At 43.8% G+C, this 11,935-nt stretch overlaps 1 non-coding gene across 1 annotated transcript; it reads left to right on the top strand.

Annotated features, from left to right (window-relative positions):
• Positions 1 to 2,191: 2,191 nt before the first annotated feature.
• On the top strand, positions 2,192 to 2,390 carry LOC123754678 (small nucleolar RNA U3). Its single transcript, XR_006772414.1, has one exon. It is a non-coding gene; the product is annotated as a small nucleolar RNA U3 (small nucleolar RNA).
• The last annotated feature ends 9,545 nt before the right edge of the window (positions 2,391 to 11,935 follow it).

Below are 11,935 nucleotides of genomic sequence, written 5' to 3'. Positions count from 1 at the left end.
TATTAAACAGTTTACAAGCATGTAAACTTGCCAATCAACTGTTGTTATTGTTATAAACAGCCTCCTGGTGCTTCGGAGCTCATTAACTGTTTAATAATTGTAAACAAAGCCGCCAAAGATTGAGAAAAGATGTACAGGTTCTTAGGTGCTTGCGTAACTGCTTCGTGAATCCGAGTACTGGTGTTTAAGCCCACAGGTAACCTGGACCATGATTCGTCAAGCCTTTACGCAATCACTTACGAAACCTGTGCATCTTTCTTTAATCATGGCGGCTTTGTAGTAGAGTTGTCTTTGTCCTCGACTCATAATCGGGAATCGTCGGTTCGATTTCCGGCTGGGACGTAAACGGATGGGCACGTTTCCTTTCCTTTAGTGCCTTCGTTCACCTAGCAGAGAGAGAAAGAGGGGGGGGGAGGGGGGAGGGGATTCTTATGAAACGTATCCTGGCCGGGGAGGATTTACTGGGCGCAAATCCTTAACTGTAGCCTCTGTTTAACTCAACAGTAAAATGTGTACTTGGTTGTAACAACGATTCTTCGCGGCGGGGATCGTATTCCAGGGACCTGCCCGAAACGCTACGCGTACTAGTGGCTCTACAAGAATGTAAATAGCTACAACCACCAATCAACGACACCTAAACCTACCTATATATAAGGCTGCGAGGCGAAAGACAAAAACGCCCACTACGGAAGTTACGGACTCCTCAGACGAGGAAATCATAGTAGGAGCTCCACCGCCGCATCACAAATACGACACCAACACGGTTCAAGACTTCCTCATGGAGGCCACGTCACCAAACTCTAACGACAGCACTGCTCAGCCAAAGTCGCAGGCAAAGAAAAAACGAAAAACCTAGAGGTCTACACTAACCCCACAAGCTCCATAACTGGTATAGCCAGCCCTCCAGGCTGAAAACCATCATGAAGACCCCATCCATCGCCACATCTCTAGTATCAGGCACTGATACAGATAATGGCTCCAAAGAGCCTCCACTTACGGGTTCACCATAGCCCGTGCTACTGGAACTTATTGTTCTGAGTAGCTGAATCTAAAACAACAACAACATGCAACTCAAGGGATGGGTATGGGGTCACCTACAGTTCAGGAAATGGATATGGATTCAACTACCATCCAGAGGATGGGTATGAGGTCTACTACCTCCTACAGGATGGGTATGAGGTCCACTACCGGCTACAGGATGGGTATGAGGTCTAATACCGCCCACAGGATGGGTATGAGGTCCACTACCACCCACAGGATGGGTATGAGGTCTAATACCGCCCACAGGATGGGTATGAGGTCCACTACCACCCACAGGATGGGTATGAGGTCTAATACCGCCCACAGGATGGGTATGAGGTCCACTAGCTACCACCTCAGGATGGGTATAAGGTTCATTACCGCCAACAGTGTCGGCATCTCTGACGCGGGCCATGCAACAATTATATAAACATATGGAGCACCTTAAACGAGCTGCTGATGATGAGAGAGCTGATGAGTTAGCCAAAGAATCTGCTTTTAAAGGAGACGTTGAGTGTAACCTTGGATTGTCAATGAGCAATCTGAGAGCAGTAGTACACCAAGAACTTCAACAAAATCTTGTAGATCTGAGGCAAACTAAACGAAATTCACTGGTGAAATCGACACCAGTAATTCCATCTTGGGCCCTTAGTGTACCCTTTCCAGGGGCGGCCTTGGAATATTCGTTTTCTATAACACTTCATATGAGACTCATCCTCTACAACTAATTAAAGCATAAACTATTGTATATTAAATTATTTTTCACATAAAATTATTGTCGTTAAATTAAATATCTGATAGAATGCTTATTATAATTTACTGAGAACTACAAGATCTCTCCTAAGCAAAGTACTTGCCCTCAATAGGCTGCAAAAGGGTCCGTAAATTTCAAAACATAATGTAGATACTGGTCAGTAATTGTGCCCGTTTCAGGTGATGGGCCTTTATCAATACAACCTTTTAAAAGGACACAAAAATCAGATAATTCTTAATATTTATTATTTAACTATGCTATAAATTGTATTTGTATACGTTCATGGTATGCTTATGCATATAATTTCTACTTTTGTTGTTTGCTATTAATATGAGCATAAACTAGATAAGAAGGATACCGGTACAGCGTAGGTGCGCAGTGCGATATGGGAGTCGTCGGGTTGACTAGTGTTTCGACATGATCATACTTCATAGGATCAATTCTATAGTATGATTGCCGAGTTCCTTGTCCGAAACTTGGAAAGAATCACACTGTGATGATGTAGCTAAGTGCAAGCCTCTGAGCGGGAAGCAGTTCTAGGTCCCTGATCTAGGACTTTGATGACCGTTCATTCTCGGTTTACCGGGTGTGAGGAGGCTTGCACAGGCTGAGCAGTGAGATTCACAATCAACTGTGGAATTTCCATGGGTTTTTTTTAGTAAGGACGTTAGTCCGCTCCCTATGGGGAGTAACAATTAATACAACTCAAACCTACTTTACATTATGACAAAATTTATTGTCAATATATATTGAGCTGCATAAATTTAGTGCGTTTATTCATTGAAAGTATTTTTTTTCGGATTTGCATGTAACTTGCTTAGCTGTATGAATTGTGGGGTTCAGTCCCTGAGCCCATTATGTGCCTCTGTAACCCTTTCCACTACCGCCCACAAGATGGGGTTGTTGGGGTATGGGGTGCATAATAAATGAACTAAACTAAACCTCCCCGTTTGGTGCTTAGTTACCGGTATATTTCACATTAATAAAAGTCTAGACATTGATGTAGACGCATTAGAAAAGTTTGTGAAGAGGAGTTTAAATAATGAATATAGTGCCAAGGCTTAACCTAGCTGAACATGCTTGTTATTTTGCTCGCTATTATTGCGGGAAAGATGTACGTGGTTGGTATAACCTTGTTACAGCCTATTCTCCTGTTTAGAGAGTACCTTTTGTAATTAGATAAGATATTTAGTATATTCTAATAGCAGATTTGTGTTGAGTAATTAGAGGACGTAGATGATTTTGAGTAGTAGAACCCCAAGCACAAATACCATAATTGAGCAAATGAACAAATCCACAAGGGCCGTGACGAGGGTTCGAACGTACGTCCGAGAGGATCCCAGACGCTGCCTTATATGTCTGAGCTAAGACATGGAAAAGAATTGCAACCGGGAAATCATTTTGACCTACCTGTCCTGCAGTCTCTCCAAGACACAAACCAGGTTTTTACACAATTCACCCATGCACCCAAGCCCTGTCAATACACCCTGCCGAGGTGTAACTGTGGTAGTTGTCGTCGGAGGTGGCGTCGGCGTCTGGGTGCCTTGTGATGATGTTGCAAGAGGAGCAGGCGTTGTAGCTGTTGACAGTAGATCTGTCAGCACGGCGGCGTTCACGGTGATATTAGGGACCGGATCCGGATCGCGAGAACTTGAGGATGAAGTGGTGATGTTGTAAACTTCCTCAGGAACGTTGGAAGTTGGAAGACCATTTGCCTTGTAGAGAATATTTAGAATCCTAACATATTCCTGGGGGTTATTGCCAGCTATCATACTGGCCGCTGATGTCAATGCTGTACAGTGAGTGGTCGAGGTGGGCTGGAAGTGGCGTCGGCTGGCTCGATGCGTTGCTGGTTGGTTGGGAGCTGGGCCCCCAGTGACTAGCAGTACCAGTAGCAGTTGTTTGTACTCCCGGAAGCTCCGGGAAAATGGCGGCTTGGACGTTGAAATTCGGAGTTGTGGTAGACGCTGGTTGGTTGGTTGCTTGGTTGGTTGCCGCAGATGAACTGGCTCCGGCAGAAGATGAAGTTTTCTCCATGTTCTTGATGATTTCCTGTCTATGAGGACAAAGAATAGAGATTGCTGGATGATTGTCCTTGCAAAGCAAACAGCAGAGTGATTTCGACTTGCAAATGGAATAGTGGTGATTGGCTGAGCAGAGGCTGCACTTCTGAATGGGCTGTTGGCATTTGCTGGTGGAGTGGGTGTACTCGTAGCACCTTAGGCACTGGTTGACGTTGTGGGATCGTTCCATCTTCACCCGGAATGGGGAAATGTGGATACCGAAGCTGTAAGCCGTAAAAACTGTAAAAAAAACTGGTAGCCTGAGTAGCCGACTCTACGGTGTCGAAGTTCAACTTCAAGGAGCGATTTCTGTTAAAGAAGTGAGCTTCGTGGAGCCCTAAGCCCGGGTTGGATACCCTGAAGTTGCGTATGAATGCTCTGTCATCCGCTTCGTCGTGTTCCACGATCCTTTGGCTGAGATCGTGAATAATGACAGAGCGTGCAGTCAGGTACTGGCGTGGGAAGTTGAGACGAAAGTGTTGATGCTAAAACTCAACGCTGGAAAACAGGTTTGTCGACTTCCTCATCACTATAGAAGTAGAAAAGGATGTCCGCGCCTTCCTGTTTGATGTCGTTCGGTGTCACTCTTGCAACGTCTTTTAAAAGCTGCAGGAGGGATGTCTTGGAGAATGGGTGTTCGTCAAGGGGGCGTTCCCTGCTTGCTTGACCTCGCAGCGTTTGGGATGCATGGTGGACAAAGGATCTCTCTTTAAGAGAGAACTTCACTGAAGATGGTCTACCATCTTCACTCGGCATAGAACACCAAGTTAAGAGTGGGGTCTGACCATCAAGAGAAAGAAAGTCTTGTTGCCTTTTGTTTATCCATCCGACAGAGCTAGGTGCAGAGAGAGAGTGAGCTAGAGCGGCGAGGACACGTCCGGCCGTGACGGTTACAAGTTGCAGAGTCTGTGATCAAGTTCAGTGCGCTGATTGATTGATTGATATAGATTAAGCCACCTCTAAGAGGTGGCACGGGCATGAATAGCCCGTAAGTGGTACAATTTTTTGTTCAGTAATTATTTTCAGTGTTCTGAGGTCGCATTTAATCGTCAAGCTATTATCGCGGGGGAGGATACTGCTTGACAGTCTTTATGAGGGTGTCCAGCTGCTAAACACCTTTGTTGACCAGGAGAGTGGCTGTGTCGATGGCTTCAGGGTGGCCACTGCATGATTCAGGAACTCTTAAAGCTCTTCTAAGGTCGTTGGTTGCTTCACATTCTAGAAGATAGTGAAGTAATGGCTGTTCTGTGACAGAAGATGCATTCTCTCTGTCGGGGTTCACCAGTCTTCCAGTTGCATCTGTAACCTAGACGTAGTCTATATAACCTAACTGCTATTTCCCTGTAGATTCCTTTTGGGATATTTACCTTTCTAATTTGGTTGCCTGAAGATACCATGTTGCAGATGGCGAACCTTCAGCTATTCTCTGGTGCAGGTCGGCTTTGTTGAGGTGTGAGAGTTTTTTGGTGATGATGTTTTTTATGTTCTCTAGGCTGGGTTGTTCTCTAGGCTGGGTTGAATGGTTTTATGTATCACTGGATAACGAGTTGCCAATTTAGCAATTTCCTCAGCTTTTTCATTTAATGGGATTCCAATATGGGATGGGATCCAGTTTAAAGTTATGTTGAGTCCTTTTACCTTTAGCGACTGCTCCAAGATACAAAATGGTGGTAATTATTTCCACGTTATCTTTCCACTGTTTTTGTCCAAATATTTGAAGTGTAGCTTTTGAATCTGTGTGTATGATTGCATCTTGAGTGTTTTGCGCAATCACATATGCGAATGCCTGTTGTATGGCAAACAGCTCTGTTTGGGTTGATGATACTAGTCCTCCCAGTCTCCAATATGCCTGAACGCTGGCCGTGCAAAGAGCAGCGCCAGCACTCTCATATTCTGTGTCCACCGATCCGTCTGTGAAGATGTGGGTGGCTCCTGCTACTGCTATGCTATACATTTGCTCTTCTATTATGCGCCTTAGGATTGTCGGATCATAGGCAGCCTTTTTCATTGGGAGACTTTCTATTACTATTTTGAAAGTAGGCTCTTCCCACGGTGCGGAAGGAGTGTAATTTGGGTGTGGTTGATCACCCTCTCTGTCAAATAAAAAAAAATAAAATGTTTATTCAGGTAAGGTACATACATACAATAGATTTTACATAATTTAATCGATTTATAGATAGAGCTAGTACATACAATGCCTAAAGCCACTATTACGCAAAGCGTTTCGGGCAGGAAAAACATTAATGACTAAAACTTAATACTAATTGAGTATAAAGAATAAAAAGTGTTGAGAACAAATAAAAAAATAAAGATAAAAAAGGGGGGAACATGGCTCAAAACGCAGCACAAATACAATTAGGTCGACAAACAGCGTTTAAGAAATCAGACATGGGTTGACAATAGAGGGATACGGTAGGTTACAGGGAATTTATTAGGTAGTGCTTAGTTTTTATCTTAAACTGGTTGAGAGAGGTACAGTCTTTAACATGATTGGGAAGGTCATTCCACATTCTGGGTCCCTTGATTTGTAGAGCATTTCTAGTTTGATTAAGTCGTACTCTAGGAATATCAAAACTGTATTTATTTCTGGTGTGGTGCTCATGGGTTCTGTTACAACCTTCTATGACGCTTTTGAGGTCAGGATTGGCATTACAGTTCAGCGTTTTATATATGTATAATACACATGAGAGAATGTGCAGTGACTTAATGTCTAACATATTCAGAGATTTGAGTAGAATCATGCTTTTTAAATGTAGTTTGTTTAGGACATTTCCTGCTCTTGCAGCCCAAGAGTTTCCATTGTTTTGGCCTCGTCCAACCACCAAGGCCTGTCGTACTGGGATTGGATCAGGAGAAACAATTATCTTACTGATAATTGCAGCTGTCCTTTGTGATATTCTTTCTTGAAGAGAGGACAAACCCGTCTCCAGTCTAAGAGTTTCAAGCCTGGTCCACATGGGGGCTCCCAGTGCAGCTCTCATAGCATTGTTTTGGGTAACTTCAAGCTTTTTCCACTGTTGGTGTGATAGACTTGTTAGTGCAGGTGCGGCATAGTCGATCATTGATCTGACTGCCTGTACATAGTATGTGCGAAGGACTTGCAGATTGGCTCCTCCAGAGAGGGAGGTTAGCGACCTGAGGATTACCGTCCGGGCCGCAGTTCGCTCTCTCAAGTAAGTGACCTCAGCATTAAAGTTCATGTGTATAGAGCTTCGGCCTTACACGCGTGGGATTTGCGGTTCGAGTCTCCTAGATCCCAGGTGAATGGGACACACTTTCTAACCTTTTTTAGAGTGTTTACAAGACAGTCAACGGGTGAGGACGTCGTTCCGCTGCGTCTCGCCTGCACCCTTGCCAGAGTAACACCTCTGCACATATCACATTCTACACATCTCCCCCCATGCTGGGTACTGAGATGGAGAATCAGTTAACAGAAGAACTGGCTACTCCCCACGGCAATATTCTCATGGACACAGAGTCAGAAAGCAGCCAGCCAGTAGAGGAGAGTGATTTTCAAGAAGTTCTAACCAGGCAACAGAAGAAACGGAGAAGACAGGATGTGGAGCGTAGTGTTGGCAGTGACAGTGTACCTGACGGAAACGACAAGAGAATGAGGAACGACGCTGAGACTGATCAAACCAGTGTCGACGAAAGGACGGAACGATGTCAGGAAGGTGAGGGACAGCGGAGGTGGAGGCTTCTCTTCCCTGCCTCATGCACACTGGCCTACCACCACAAGCTGCTGTAGACAGTCAAACTTGGAAGAGAACACCTCAAGTTCGAGCCCCTGCTGAAGGAAGGTGTGAACAGACCTTACTAACGGTAGGTTCTATGGAGGCAGTGGAGTATCTTACCCAGCAAGGATATGATGGAATTGTTATGGAAATACCGGAGAAGAACGAGAAGCTGACGAAGGTAATTATCTATAAATACCCTCAGATTCTAGATCCCGAATTCATCCTCGACGACCAACGATTTGTGTGGGCCAAGCGTCACCTTATTAAAGGTGAAGCTAGGAGTCAGGTGGTGGCTCTAGTGAGAGGTGAAGTACCCGAGAAAGTGTTCATCACCGGGGCTGGCTACAGGCATGTAGCAAAGTATGTAGAAGAGCCCATAATGTCTGAAATGCTGCAGATGGGGGCATAAATCCTGGAGCTGTCAACATGATCCACGATGTCGTTTCTGCGGAAAGTCTCACCTCTCTAATGTGTGTAGAAACAGATTTAATCTGGGTGAGAAAATAGTTCCCAGATGCTGCAACTGTGGAGGCGTTCACAATGCCAGCTCGGCTGTGTGTAGCAAGAGGCCGAGTATGGGTGTTATCCGGCCGGTGAATGTTACAGAGCAAGCAAGAGCTCTTACCCAGATACAGGGAGCACAGCAGAACAGTCCGCCTCAAACAGTGCCAGTGAACCGGACGAATGCGTGGGTAAATTGGAGTCACCTTTACTTCGTCAGGCTCCAGCAACGAGCAGCCACGCCACCACTCAGGACTCTGGCAGTGACAATGTAACCGTGAGTGAAGTGGCTACTGTGGCTCAGAAAGAGGGCCATAATAATATGGTCAAGGAGGTGTAGGCTGAACTTAGAAAAGTTGGTGAGTTCCTCCTAAATCTTGGGCAGAGAATCGAGTCCATCGAGGCGAAATTAAACGTTCAGGAGGTCAAGGAAACTCACAAAACGGTGAAGGAAAGTCAGGATATAGTGGTTGAGGGCAATAATGCAACAATGAGTGATGAAATGAAGGAAAGTGAAGTGAGTGTGAATGATGATAGTCGTAGTGAAAGGAAGAACTCTATAATTAAACATAAAATGAAGGAATCATTTGGGCCAATAATGGACGTCTAGGGACTGAAAAAATCTCTTGAGAATCGCAATGTGGCTTTTACTGGTGAAGTTGGGAGGAGGTGGGAGATGTTATACACGGTATGGCTATCATTCAGTGAACTTATTGGGGATGACTTAGAAAGTGAATTGATTAATAATGGATCACCCTAGACTGAAATGTTGTCATGGAATGTTAATGGTTTAAGAAACAAGGTTACAGATGTTCATTGTTATGTACTCTAGAGAGATATAAGAATTTTGCACCAAGACTGTAATCTTTTCTTGAATTATCTGCATGTCTCTTGCAAATTGTCTATACAGTATACCTAGGTCATAAAAGTATTTGTGTGTACGTCTGATACCATACTACTTGTGTGAAGGAGGAAATGTATATGTTTATTTCTCAGAATGTTTAGCAATATGTTTATTGTTTGTGATGTGTGTCTATATATGTATGAACACGTTGTACTGAACGGGGTGAGAATAGCTTGAGCTACCTCATCCCTTTGTGTGTATTTTACCTCAATAAACTTATTTCAATTTCAATGTGTGTGTCCAGGATTATTCCTAGATACTGATAGGTGTCGACCCATTCAATTGGTTGACCCTGTACTGTGAGTTGGATGTTGGGCTTCGCTATTTTTATGGGCATGGCCTTTGACTTTGAGGGGTTGAGTTTGATCCCAATCTGTTTTGCCTCTTTACTGATGCAGTCTAAGCATTTGGGTGCAAGGCGCGCCGCCCCATCCCTTCCTTTTATGATGATGACAAAGTCGTCCGCGTAGTTTAGCAGCCTGCAGTGATGTGGGAGTTTCAACCTCATTATTCTTTCCATTAAACAGTTGAAGAGAAGAGGGCTGAGAATACCTCCTTGCGGTGTACCATTTTCATGTCTTTTGTACTCAGAGACTGTGCCATGAAGTTTTACTCTTGCTTCTCTGTTTATGAGACAGTTTTTGGTCCAGGAGAGCAGGTTGCCTCTGACCTCTTTGTCAATGAGGCAGCAGAGAATAGCTGGGGCGCTAGCCAGTTCAAAGGCTTTCTCGAGGTCCAGGAATATAGTGGACTCCCCACTTCACACACACTTTGATCTTAGCCAAAAGGCCGTGCCGCTGACTCCGCGGGCTTGCCTTAATAACCCCTGCTCGTTGAGCGTGCAGCTTAGATGGTTAGACGCTACTCAAATTCAAAAATTCAAATGTCTATTCAGGTAAACTCTTAAACATACGTTTTCTTCTCACAGAAAACCCACCACTTTTGAAAAAGCAGTGGCTATTTCTTAGCCCGATTGAGCTCATCCAGTGTGAAGGGGACATTAGTGTCAGAGACTTCTGCACATGCTGTAAGGATTCTGTGCCATCTTTCTTCCTCTAATCCTGCCTGCACTGCTAATACATCTGGTGGAAGCTGATTGCTCTCTCTGCAAACCTGGTTGCCAGTACTTCGGCTTCCTGTTGAGGATCCTTGGGGTGTGGAGCTTAGGTTTTATTCCCTTTGGCTCGGTGAATTTGCTGCCACATCTCTCCGAGAGAGGTGTGTTCATTCAGGTGTGAACACCATTCCAGCCACTTTTGTTATTTTATTATCCTGGTCTCTTGATGCACATGTTCCTTGACCTCACAAAGTAAGATCCTGTTGCGGTCACTTGGCTGCTTTTTGTATAGCTTTCTTGTTCTGTTGAGTCTATGGTTGAGTTCTTTGACACGTTCGCAATAGTACCAATGATCTTTATGGTGTCCGATGGACTGTTTTTTTCAGTCCAAAAACGCCAAACGATATTCATGCATTTCCCTCCCACAGAAACTTCATCGCTTTTTGCAAGCAATGTTCATATTTGCTGTAAAGATGTACGTGGTTGGTATTACCTTGTTACAGCCCGCCCTCCTGTTTAGATAATACGTTTTTGTAATTAGGTGGACATCGTATATATTATTATTATTATTATATTGACGTAAAGGGCAATGAGAGTTGAATTTGGTGGTGAGAAGAGGCGCGTGTGTCTTGCATTTTTATCTTGATTGTTGCCGCCGGAGGCGGCTAGTTTTATTGTGCACCCATACTCATCCTGTGAGCGGTAGCGCAAAAAGCATTACAGAGGGCACAAAAGGTCTTTATCAGACCTCATCTTAAATTATTACATAAACAATTTCATGTATCCTTCACACCTTATAGTTACAATGTCAGCTAGTTACAGAGAATATTCTATTTCATGAGCTATATATTTACAGTATGTCATGATACATTAATTTTTTTGAGATATATACAAGAGTTGTTACATTCTTGTACAGCCACTAGTACGCGTAGCGTTTCGGGCAAGTCCTTAATCCTATGGTCCCTGGAATACGATCCCCTGCGCGAAGAATCGTTTTTTTCATCCAAGTACACATTTTACTGTTGCGTTAACAGAGGCTACAGTTAAGGAATTGCGCCCAGTAAATCCTCCCCGGCCAGGATACGAACCCATGACATAGCGCTCGCGGAACGCCAGGCGAGTGTCTTACCACTACACCACGGAGACTGCATAAATTATCTCCTCCTAATTTTATCTCCTCTAATTCCATGTATGACTAACCATCCTGTGAGATGGGAATAATAGTTGAACGTATAGCTAGTTCTTGATTTACACTCTGTAATCTCTCATATAGAATAGGGTAGCAGCACATTGCTGTGTATACCTAATTTTGCTAATAAAATAAGACATGTTGGCAAATTGTAAAACAAATAGACAGAATAATATAAAAGGGACCAGCATGAGGAAGAATAATTAACAAATGTTTAATCGTTAAAACTAAATTCAGTAAATTCACTCAACCACAAAACTGGAAAACTTTAACTCAAATATTAGAAATAATCTTGGTAAAATACCGTATACCAAAGAAAATGAGCTGGTGACGGAGCATAAACGACCGGTTTACAACATCAACAACACTCGAGTCGTCGCTGTCCACGATCGTCGTCGCCCCTAAATCAACACAACATCTTGAAGGGACGAGACATCCTCCAACCTCTCACTGAGATATTCAACACGCTGTACTACTGGCATGTGAAGGAAGACGTGCAATTACATCTCAGACGTAAAGATCCGCATTACGACAACCTAACCTACCTTATCTTTAATTAACCTTTTTAAAATTGTACAAGAATGTAACAACTCTTGTATATATCTCAAAAAACCTTCTCCAACAAATCATAACCCTATACACACTAACCCCACATTACTAAACAATCTAACCTACCCTACCCTAATCTGCCCTAACTTTTTCTGAACTGC

This window comes from Procambarus clarkii, chromosome 44, assembly GCF_040958095.1.
Source record: "Procambarus clarkii isolate CNS0578487 chromosome 44, FALCON_Pclarkii_2.0, whole genome shotgun sequence".
Taxonomy (NCBI): Eukaryota; Metazoa; Arthropoda; class Malacostraca; order Decapoda; family Cambaridae; genus Procambarus; species Procambarus clarkii.
Note: the sequence above shows the minus strand (reverse complement) of the source record. Positions and strands in the feature narration are given on the sequence as shown.